This window comes from Salvelinus sp. IW2-2015, linkage group LG12, assembly GCF_002910315.2.
Source record: "Salvelinus sp. IW2-2015 linkage group LG12, ASM291031v2, whole genome shotgun sequence".
NCBI classification, from domain to species: domain Eukaryota; kingdom Metazoa; phylum Chordata; class Actinopteri; order Salmoniformes; family Salmonidae; genus Salvelinus; species Salvelinus sp. IW2-2015.
In genome coordinates, this window is record NC_036852.1 from 667,506 (window position 1) to 679,553 (window position 12,048).

General features: G+C 42.5%; 1 long non-coding RNA gene across 1 annotated transcript; it reads left to right on the top strand.

The window, feature by feature from the left end:
* The first annotated feature begins 6,835 nt into the window (after nucleotides 1–6,835).
* Nucleotides 6,836–8,558, top strand: LOC111971146 (uncharacterized). Its single transcript, XR_002878229.3, has 3 exons — nucleotides 6,836–7,252; nucleotides 7,489–7,856; nucleotides 8,116–8,558. It is a non-coding gene; the product is annotated as an uncharacterized lncRNA (long non-coding RNA).
* Nucleotides 8,559–12,048: the final 3,490 nt, after the last annotated feature.

A 12,048-nucleotide genomic window follows, 5' to 3' on the forward strand; every position in this document is an offset into this window, starting at 1 on the left:
GGCGTTACATGGGGGGTTGAATAAAGGCTCAATATAGAGTGGCGTTACATGGGGGGTTGAATAAGGCTCAATATGGAGTGGTGTTACATGGGGGTTGAACAAGGCTCAATATGGAGTGGCGTTACATGGGGGGTTGAATAATGGCTCAATAGTAAGGTACAGAGAGAGCCTGAAGTTTTCTTTTTAAAGTCTGAGCTTTGGTCATCTCCAATAGCAACGCCTTGCATCACAATGATGATGTCATGAAGGATATTGTGCAACATAATGATAGGAACAGCCAAAATCGATTCATTTGAACTTGGTCGCTTTCCAGCCCAACTTTTTACTAGTATTTCAGATAGGTCTATTGCATAATCATCTCTGGATTGGGATTGTCACTTGCTAATTGTAAGTAAACGGGAAGAAACGTGTGCACATCGTAAAGAGATGCATTACTTATTTGGTTAGCAACACGCCACTTACTACAACGTTATGTAATTTCCAGAGTTATTGTTAGCTAGGAGGAAGACATGGAGGGTTCAACGCTGACACAGAGGAGGCTGAGTGTCAGTTGAAGGAAAGGGAGATCCAGACAGACTACATGATGGAGCTGGGGCCAGGTTGGCTCTGATGTGGCAGATCCAGAGGGAGCAGGAGAAGGAGATGAAGAGGATTTGGTTTGAGACGAGGAAAATGCCAAGCCTGATTGAGGAGGTAACAAGACCAACTTTGACAAAGTCACTAGAGTTCTGTTGAACAATATTGACTAAAGCAAATATATGTCAAATATACGGGCAAAATGTGCCATATGCCATTGAACGTAAGCTAACAGTATTTTGTCTGATAACTTTTCTTGTGTTGTATCGTGTATGTCTCTGAGTATTGTTATGTACATAGTCCTCAGTTCTTATGGTTGCCTTGTCTTGAAAAAAATGTAAATAACAAGACCAAGCGATCTCTCGTAGACCTTCATATCAGGATTATGTAGTTGTCCCACCTAGCTACCTTAAATTGAATGCACTAACTGTAAGTCGTTCTGGATAAATGCTTCTGCTAAATGTAAAATGTTATGCTGGGTGTTGGGCATGTATTTTTACACTTAGTTGACTCGTTACCTAGAAGACCCAGGGTTGGTACAGACTGGTGCATAGCATCTGAGAGGACAATAGATATATACAGCGATATATACAGCGTCTTCGGGAAAGTATTCAGACACCTTTTTTTCCCCACCTTTTGTTACGTTACAGCCTCATTCTAAAATGGATTAAATAATACACACAATACCCCATAATGACACAGCGAAAAAACAGTTTTACATTTTTTTTGCAAATGTATTAAACTTAAAAACAGAAATACCTTATTAACATAAGAATTCAGACCCTTTGCTATGAGTCTCGAAATTGAGGTCAGGTGCATCCTGTTTCCATTGATCGTCCTTGAGATGTTTCTACGACATGTGGTAAATGAAATTGATAGGACATGATTTGGAAAGGCACACACCTGTCTATATAAGGTCCCACAGTTGACAGTGCATGTCAGAGCAAACACCAAACCATGAGGTCGAAGGAATTGTCCGTAGAGTTCAGAGGATTGTGTCGAGGATGAGATCTAGGGAAGGGTATCAAGAAATCTCTGCAGCATTGAAGGTCCCCAAGAACACTGTGGCCTCCATCATTCTAAAATGGAAGAGGTTTGGATCCACCAAGACTCTTCCTCGAGCCGGCCGCCCGGCCAAGCTGAGCATTCGGAGGAGAAGGGCCTTGGTCATGGAGGTGACCAAGAACCCGATGGTGACTCTGACAGAGCTCAAGAGTTCCTCTGTGGAGATAGGAGATCCTTCRAGAAGGACAACCATCTCTGCAGCACATCACCGATCAMGCRGTTAAAAGGCACATGACAGCCKGCTTGGAGTTTGCCAACAGGCACCTAAAGACTCTCAGACCATGAGAAACAAGATGCTCTGGTCTGATGAAACCAAGATTGAAATCTTTGGCCTGATTGCCAAGCGTTACGTCTGGATGAAATCTGGCACCTACGGCACGGTGAAGCACGGTGGTGGCAGCATCATGCTGTGGGGATGTTTTTCAGCGGCATGGACTAGGAYACTAGTCAGGATRGAGGTAAAGATGAACTGAGCAAAGTACAGARAGAACCTTGATCAAAACCTGCTCCAGAGCGCTCAGGACCTCAGAKTGGGGGCGAAGGGTCACCTTRCAACAGAACAACGACCCTWAGAACAAAGCCAAGACAACGCAGGAGTGACTTTGGGACACGTCTCTGAATGTCCTTGAGTGGCCCAGCGAGAGCCCGGACTAGGAGAGATCTGAAAATAGCTGTGCAGCAACGCTCCCCATCCAACCTAACAGAGCTTGAGAGGATCTGCAGAGAAGAATGGGAGAAAGTCCCCAAACACAAGTATGCCAAGCTTGTAGAGTATTACCCAAGAAGATTTTATGGTGTAATTGCTGCCAAAGGTGCTTCAACAAAGTACTCAATACGAAAGTAAATCGCCATTTTTTGTTGTTGTTGTAATGAATGTGGAACGATTCTGTTTTTGCTTTGTCAATATGGGGTATTGTGTGTAGATTGATGAGCGCAAATAATTATTTAATCAATTTTAGAATAAGGCTGTGAGGTAACAAAATGTGGAAAAAGTGAAGGGGTCTGAATACTTTCCGAAGGCACTGTATATGTGATGTATTAGTATATAMTGTTCACTCATAAAGTATGTATGTACTGAATGTGATCACTTTCATCATGTCTGTTTCTTTTCTCCTGCAGAATGTGAGAGATGTGACCAACCGTCCACTCACTGAGTTCATGGCTCACTGTATTGACTCCCTCCCACCACTGGCTTTCACCAATCGGAGGCCTATACCAACCATGTTGCATCCCCCCTCTCCATTGGCCATACGCGCTCAGGATGGCCAGCGGTTCATTGTATTTTCATACTTTGTCCCTGTTGAGTGCCCAGTTGCCACAGAGACCACTGCAGATGTATCTGCTGGTAAAGGAGAGGACTTATCGACAGATACACATCTTTCCTCAATGCTGCATCGATACCTGCCACACTTCTTTAACYATGACTCCATTCCACCACAGCAGACAGTAGAGGGAACCACTGAGGTCTCAGTTGCTACAGTGGCAATATCTAATATCAAGGAAGAGGACAGATTCTATCCTTTCTCTCTCCCACCACTGGCTCAGCGGTTCATTGGCAATTCATTCAATGTCCCGGAAACCTCCCAGCCTGCTGTTTCAGCCACGGAGTGCCGAGTTGCCAAAGTGGCCACTGCAGGTACAGCCACTGTCAAGAACCGGTGGGCAGCTAGAATTCTTCCTTCAGTGCTGCCTCCATGCCTGCCACCAGTCTTTGACATTGACTACAAACTGCCAGGGGCGGCAGTAGAGGGAACCAACAAGTGTCCAGTTGCCAGTGAAGCAGCCGCTTCCGTGTCTACTGTCCTCGAAGAGGAGTTTTTGGCTGATAAAAGTCCTCCTGCACCCGCAGCTCTGCTTCTAAGGCTGCCCTGCACCCACAACATTGACCACAAACAGCCAGAGGAGACCGTTGAGAACACCACAGAGTGCTCAGTTGACACAGAGGCAAGTGCAGTTACATCCACTGTCAAGAGAGAGGAWCTGACCGGTGATAAAAGCCCTGTCCTTGCACTTCCTCCAAGCCTGGCATGCATCCATGACAAGGACCACAAGCAGCCAGATCAGAAAGTGAAGGGCACTAGTAAAGAGGTGGATCTCTGCCCTCACGCTCACCAGCTGGACCCAGATGCTGAATTAACTCTGGCAACCCGCAATGATGAGCTGCCCACCCCTCTGATCTGCGTGGTCACTAAGACGCCTGTTAGAGTGGGAGCCTCCATATGCAGGTCAGAGGATGATGATGATGAACCCAGGCCCTGGACCCTGGAAGAAGCAATGGTAGGTGTCCTGTTTTACACTACTACTTTACAGGGTTGGGGGTCAGTTCCATTTCAATTCAAAGCGTTGTAGAGAATTTGAATTTTAGAGTACTTCCTGAATTGACCGGAATTGACTGGAATTGACCCCAACCCTGCTGCTCTTTGCTCATAGTATAAAACATCACCCCTTACTAGGGTTAACATTTGTATTACTTTTAGTATGGACTCAGGAAGTACATCTATGGGTATTGTAAAATCTAATGGGGTGCCCCATGAGGCCATCATTGTATGTTGATTACTCAAATGTGTATTGAATGTGCAACACTGAAACAATACTACATCTAGAGTCAATGTCTTCCTGTTAGGATTGTTGGATAAGACTTGAAATTGAGAGTGAAGAGAGGAGCGTCAAGGATGTGAGCCCGAGGGAGGGATTGAAGAGTGAGGTGGACTGTGCCCATTCCAAGTGCTCCAATGGGAAGGTTTCATCAGAGAGAGCAGAGACCATCCTGGGAAGAGTGGGCTTTCTGGTCATGAACCACATGCAGAAAATCCCGTGTTTGAAGATGGAGGAAAAAGAGAAAAATAAGAAGTTGAAAGATGACAAGAAAGAGAGAAAGGAGATGAAACACAAGCAGGAGGAGCAAAAAAAGAGGGAGGAGAAYGACYTGAAGGAGAGAGAGAAAGAGCAGAAGAAAGTCATGAAGGCTGAGAAGAAGAGGGAGAAGTTAGAACAGGAAAAGAGAGAYAAGGAAAGAAAAGAGAAGGAAAAGGCAGAGAAAAAMAGGTTAGAGGGGCTGATGAAGATACATAATGACATGATGAAAGACAGGATTAAGAAAGAGAAGAAGTGTTCTGAGGAGCTGAAAAAGAGAGAGAAAGCTCAAGCTGAGTTCCTGGAGATGGAGAGAAAGATTCAAGAAAAGGAGGAGAAGAAGAGAGAAAAGATGAGGAAAGAGGAGAGGAAGAGACTGGAGAAGAAGAAAGAGGGAGCCAGCTGGAGGTGGAACTGAGAGGGTGATAGAAGAGCAGGGAAGGGATGAAAGCTTGAAAATGGATGAGTAGACTGGGTAATAGAGAGAGAGCAGGGAGGGATACTGTATTTTTGCATGCACTGAAAAAACAAAGAATAAAAAGAGAATACAATTTTTTTCACTCTGTTTGATTTTTGTTAAGTCATACTGCATAACACAGTATAAACACTAAGCACTCCTACATCTTGAAAGTATTGGATAGATCTACAGGGAGATATAGGTGTAATATGGCAAACATAGCCTATCAGAGGGAATGCTAGAGCATTCAGTGCTTATACTTATACTTATATTACCAGTGCTTATACCGTTGGGATAGATAGAGAAAATTCTAAAACAAATCTCATAAGCTGTCATCCATGTGTCCTTTTCTTTTTTACCTTGCTTTTGTTTTGTTTTTATTTGTTATATATATTTTTTTACATTTCATAAAAATGTAATCATTACAAAAACATTTCATTTTAATTTCATTTTAGTAACATACTGTATCATTCATATAAATAGTATTATTTGTCTAATCATATTTTTTCCATTGAAGCTTACTATTTTGTAGTATGATGTATGACTGACATGAGTGTAGTCAAAGGGAGAGAGATAAGGGTAACAATGAAGACTTACTCCATCACATTTGCCAAGTAATGAGTGGAAGTGTACAATGCCCTCCTGAATTATTGGCACCCTAGGTAAATAAGAACAAAAAATTCTGTGAAAACATGTCATTGTTGTCTATCAGCTTGATCTTACACTCAAAATATCATATGAGTCTAACCTTCAATTGAGTTACAATTGTTGAAAGAAAAAAATATTTTATTAAAAAACAGGCGTGTCACAATTATTGGCTCTCCTAGAAATTCTTATGAACAAAATATAATTGATGTATATTCTGATTAAGATTTTACTATTTAAAATAGGTGGTCATCCAAGACTTCCTGTTTCACRGGSGTATAAATGAGGTGACACACAAGCTAAACTCCCTTAGTCATCCATCAACATAGAAAAGGTCAAAGAACAAACAAATGAAATGAGACAAAAGATTGTTAAACTTAAAAAAAAAAACAGGCAATGGCTATAAAAAGATAGCTACACTCCTGAAAATACCCATCTCCACTATTAGGGCAATAATTAAGAAATGTAAAACAACTGGAGCTGTGATGAACCTTCCTGGAAGAGGACGCAAGTGTATTTTGCCCCCACGCACAGTGAGAAGGATGGTTCAAGTGGCAACAAAAATCTCCAAGGATCACAGTTGGAGAATTGCAGAATTTGGTTACATCTTGGTGTCATCAAGTCTCCAAAACTACAATTAGACAAGTTATTTGGAAGGGTTGCCAGAAGAAAGCCTCTGCTGTCACCAAACCACAAACGTAAGCAGCTGGAGTTTGCTAAATATCATTAGAACTATGATTGGAATCAGGTTCTATGATCTGATGACACTAAAATATAGATTTTTGGCAACAAACACCAGAGGTGGGTTTGGCGTAAAAAGTGCCATGGCCATGCAGAAAATAACCTAATCCACACTCTTTTACTTCCAAATGCCATGGGAACCTTGTTAGGTTATATGGCATCATGGACCCCATCAAGTACCAGGAGATTTTAGATCAAAACTTGTGCCAGGAAGCTAAAACTGGGTCATTGTTGAATCTTCCAGCTGGACAACGATCCAAAGAATAGCTCAAAATCCACACGAAAATGGTTCACTGACCATAGAATCAAGCTTTTGCAATGGCCACCCCAGTCCCCGGACATAAACCCCATTGAAAAACTGTGGGGTGAGTCCACAAGAGGAGAGTCCACAAGCAAGGACCAAGGACTCTGAAGGATCTGGTGGGAGGTAGGCAACCCAACATTTTTGTGTTGCACCTCCCCAGAACTGTGTTTTCAGCCAAACGGTCCTGACCTCCCACTAGTTCTTACGTACAAGGTTCCTAACTATCTGTCCTGATGTAAACAATTGATTGACCAACAATCTTGACGTTGTAGCTTCATCTGCCCTTGCCCTTTGTGACAGATAGCTATATTTGCGACATACGACACGAATAGAGACACTTGCATCCAACAACGTTCCCAAATTGGTTGGTAGCAGACGTTATCCAAAGTAATGTTAGCTAGCTATAGCCACATCTTGTATTTTTCAGTGGTTGACGTGTAACGTTAGTAGCTAATAATAGCCCATGTCATAACAAGTCTGATCTAAAGTTGCAGTGCTGTTGTATTCAAGGAAAACGTCGTCCATCTAATGACAATGGTGCACATTCTTAGAAGCTAAGAAAAGCACAAACGCGACTGATCTACAGTGACAGGTTCAGTATGTTAATGAAAGTAGGTTAACAAGGGGAAGCATTGCATTGTTGCATGGCACTAGCTTACTGTATTGTGTGTGTGTGTTTGTGTTTAAACCATTAGATTGTGGTTAGATTTACACAATTAGATTGTGTAGTTATATGATTGGTTTTAGTTCTGCAGGAATACTTTGTCAAACTTAAAGTCAGTGCATGTAAAACATCCAAATAATACACTTTGCAATTTAACTAAGTATCCCTCTCCATCCACTCTAGGCATCCGCTCTCTCCCCAGCCATGGCTGGTCTCCCCCACAGAAGGTTGCGTCTGAGGACTGCTCTCAGGTGGCTGAGTCCCCTCAGCACTGCCTCACCTCCAGCCGTGGTCAGAACTTTACCCTCAGGCTTCAGCAGCGGCCTGTTCCAAACACCCAGGCCCGGGTCTTGTGGCGTCTGCTGTCGGGAGCTCCATGCTGGGGGAGAGAGACCCACCCCGTCCCCCGCAGCTGCCCCAGAGAGGAGGCCTTTCTCCAGGGTAACTCCAGAGGACCTGGCCTTCTTCAGCAAGATAATACCAGGCAGGACCATCACTGACCCAGATATACTGGATGCCAGTTAATGTGGACTGGCTCAAGTCCGTGAGAGGTGAGAAACAAAGGGAGGGAGTGAGTGAGAGAAACAAATAGTACAAACAAATATGAAAATGTATGCACTCATTACTGTAAGTCGCTGTGGATAAGAGTGTCTGCTAAATAACTAAAATGTAGAAAGATCGGTCAGAGGGAGATTGTGGAGGAAAGAGCTTGCTATCTTTGTCTCCTCTGTAGGGTTGTTAGGAACTGTTTGTGTACTTGTTATTGTTGTATTGAGTCGATGTGTTGATCTCCTCTCTCTGTCTGTGCAGGTTTCAGTGAGGTTCTGCTGAGGCCCCAGACTACAGAGGAAGTTTCTCAGATCCTTGGGTATTATTCTCCAGCCTTCTAGTGTATGAAGCCAGGTTTCCTCTACTGTTGCAGTGTTACATGACTGGTAGCAGGCAGTGTACCTGTGTTATAGTGTTGTGTATCCTGGCAGCGAGTCCTCAGGGTGGTAACACAGGGCTGGTGGAAGACAGTGTTTCTGTCTATGATGAGATCATCCTCTCTACCGCTCTCATGAACAACATCCTCAACTTCGACTCTGTCTCTGGTCAGTATCGTCTGTAAATCTAGGGTTACTGTCAGTATTCATTGGTCAGTTACACGTCAAATTTCCTGTTCCAATTCTCAAAGTTTTGCCCTAGTGTTTTACAGTCCAATCCAGTTGAGTCTCTCTCTCTCTCTCTCCTGATCGTGCTTTGTCAGCAGTGCACGGTTGAAAGTCAATATTTACGAGTTCACAGAGATCACATTCACAGTATACCCTGCATATGTCTGCTCAATCGGAAAATACCTTTAATCAAATCAAATTTATTTATATAGCCCTTCCTAAAATATAACCCTTCCTAAAACCCAGCCTAAAACCCCAAACAGCAAGCAATGCAGGTGTAGAAGCACGGTGGCTAGGAAAAACTCCCTAGAAAGGCCAAAACCTAGTGGTGCATTGTCCAAATCTGCGATCGGATTGAATCCCGGCCCTAGTGAACTACCTCTGATACTCAACTCCAACCTGCACTGATGAGGCCACAGTAGACCTGTCTGATTAGGGGGCTAGCCGTGGCCATAGTTCTCTCATTGTACAAGTGTCTGATCAACTTCTAATGTAAGCATAATCTGTGTAAATCCATTGTAAATAGAGCTGATTATATTTTTTTACGTAATCAATTTATTTACCACCAGAATTGAAGACAGCAGATGGTGTTTGGTAACAGTGCAGATAGTTTTATTACATGTCATTTAAAAAAATTACAGCAACAAAATAAGCTCATTTTGTGAATGAATACGGAATCTCTAAAACTAGATGTACGGTTGGTTCTTTTTATGTAAATAATTGTGCATGCTCATTTTCCAAAAGGGACCCATAGATGCCCAATTCCAAACTGACCCCTAACCCCTACACTATAAGCAATATGGTGGTAGCTCCACCTTGCCCTCTGATGTTTAAAGCTCAGTGGAGTTTTCCTTTTTCGATCTTGTTCTGAGGGGAGAATAAATGTGATTAGTTGGATGTAGGCAGAGTTTGCAGCTACAGGTGAATGGCAAATAAAAAAAGGTTTGTTAGGTGGTAAAACATGTTTTATTTTACCTTTATTGAAGGTAGCTTAGTGGTTAGAGCATTGGACTAGTAACCYGAAGGTTGCTAGTTCGAATCCCTGAGCTGACAAGGTATAAATCTGTTGTTCTGCCCCTGAACAAGGCAGTTAACCCACTGTTCCTAGGCCGTCATTGTAAATAAGAATTTGTTCTTAAAAACCTCTTGGCGCACAGATCCCTTTAGCGGGATCATTTTCGTAAACATCCGCAGAATTGCAGAGGGCCAAATGTAAAAAAATATATAAAAATATTTGATTTCATGAAATCACAAGTGCAATATACCAAAACACAGCTTAGCTTGTTGTTAATCCACCTGTCGTGTCAGATTTTGAAAATATGCTTTACAGCGAAAGCAATCCAAGCGTTTGTGTGAGTTTATCGATCACTAGACAAACATTACAAACAGCTAGCATCAATGTAGATTGGTCACAAAAGTCAGAAAAGCAATCAAATTAATCGCTTACCTTTGATGATCTTCGGATGTTTGCACTCACGAGACTCCCAGTTACACAATAAATGTTCCTTTTGTTCGATAAAGATTATTTTTATATCCAAAAACCTCCATTTGGTTGGCGCGTTATGTTCAGTAATCCACAGGCTCAGGCAGGTCATGAAGGGCAGACGAAAATTCCAAATAGTATCCGTAYKGTTCYTAGAAACATGTCYAARSTTTTTTATAATCAATCCTCAGGTTGTTTTTAACATAAATAATCGATCATATTTCAACCGGACGGTAAACTATTCAATACAAGAGAGAAAGAAAATGTTGAGCTACCACTTTCGCGCGCATGAACTAATCGAAGGACATCTGGCAGTCCACTGACGCGATTTGATAAATCTCACTCATTTTTCAGAATAAAAGCTTGAAYCTATGTCTAAAGACTGTTCACACCCTGTGCAAGACATAGGAAAAGGAATATGGTTGATATCCCTTTAAATGGAGGAAAGGCAGGCAATGGAACAGGGATTTTTCAAAATAAGAGGCACTTCCGGGTTGGATTTCCTCAGGTTTTCGTCTGCAAAATCAGTTCTGTTATACTCACAGACAATATTCTGACCGATTTGGAAACTTTAGAGTGTTTTCTATCCTAATCTGTCAATTATATGCATATTCTAGCATCTGGGCCTGAGAAATAGGTAGCTTACTTTGGTAACGTTATTTTTCCAAACATAGAAATACTGCCCTCTAGCTTCAAGAGGTTATTAACTGACTTGCCTAGTTAAATAAAACATATTTAAAACATGATATTTAAATAAAACATATTTTAAAAATCAGTTAAGAACAAATTCTTATTTACAATGACGGCCAAACCCGGTCTGTGGTGACGCCTCTAGCACTGAGATGCCGTGCCTTAGGCCGCTGCGGTAGAGTGTACAAAATTAGTTTCGACACACAAGGGCACTGGTTCGAATCCCAGTGTGGTTTCAGTTCTCTAACCCAACATATTTAACCAATCACATTCCCAAATCTACTGTCATTCTGACAGACTGACTGAACAGCTTTATATATGTGCGGTAAAAAGACTGGTGCCTCCCCCTAGTGGCGCAATGGACTAGGTACAGGGACCAGAAGGTCGCCTTCTGATCTTGTTGATGCCCTGATGTTCAAATCTCAGTGTGGATGTTTTCTAACCCCATTCACATTTCTTGCTTTAACGTAACCAATCACATTTGTTAGCTGCCCTCCGAATAAGGGCTGGATAAATTCCCTATTGTGGTAGATCCGCGTTAAAATGTAAAGGTAATTTCCGATTGAGCCGACATATGCAGCGTTTACCGCATTGTCTTTCTTCAGATAGGGAGACGATTCGGCATGCACTGATATTGGTTGAGGGACGAGCGTCGCCGAGGACTGACGCCATCTGACGTGAGACAATGGCGTTTACCGTGAATACAGTCTCCGAAAACTCAGGAACGTTGTCTTTAAATTTCAATCGAGCTAAAACATGGATCTTCCGCGATACGGATCTAATCCAGCCCCTAGAAATACCCCAATCTGCCCTCTCTTGACCTCCTTGAGTAGGTAGAAGTTGCCTGATACAGGGTCTGATATGTCATCCCCGTAGTGGTTAAAGTTAGGATGTGGGTAGTATGGTAATCTGATTTATAGATCTGTGGTTAGGGGAAACTTCTTCCTGGAACCTTAATTGAGCGACACCTGGTTAGCTTCAGTACCAGTGTGAAAACAGATCACTTTACAGTTCTGAATCTTATCTGGGGCTCAACTTTAAAAACCTTGGTACTAGTACAACCCTATTACAAAGACATGTATTTTCCAGACACTGTTCCTTACAAACTTAAGTTCAGGATTCAATCTAATCAAAGCAGTTACACCTCTGACCCCCAAAACGAGCAATGTCTTTTTCAGCTAACCAGGCTACTACGGGTCGGGTTTAATCCTGGCCTTTTCCTGTAAAACATTCTCTCAAAAGGAACGATTCTGTTTCCTATGCATTGGCGAACCTGTCCACTAATCCTGATCAGGTAACTTAAGGTCCTGGGGTGAGCAGAATCATAAGGTGCACGTGATTAAACTTGCCTGACACTCCTGCAGTTCCGTTTCTAAGTGGTCACTTAGTGGTCACTTAGGGCCTATGGATCCCCCC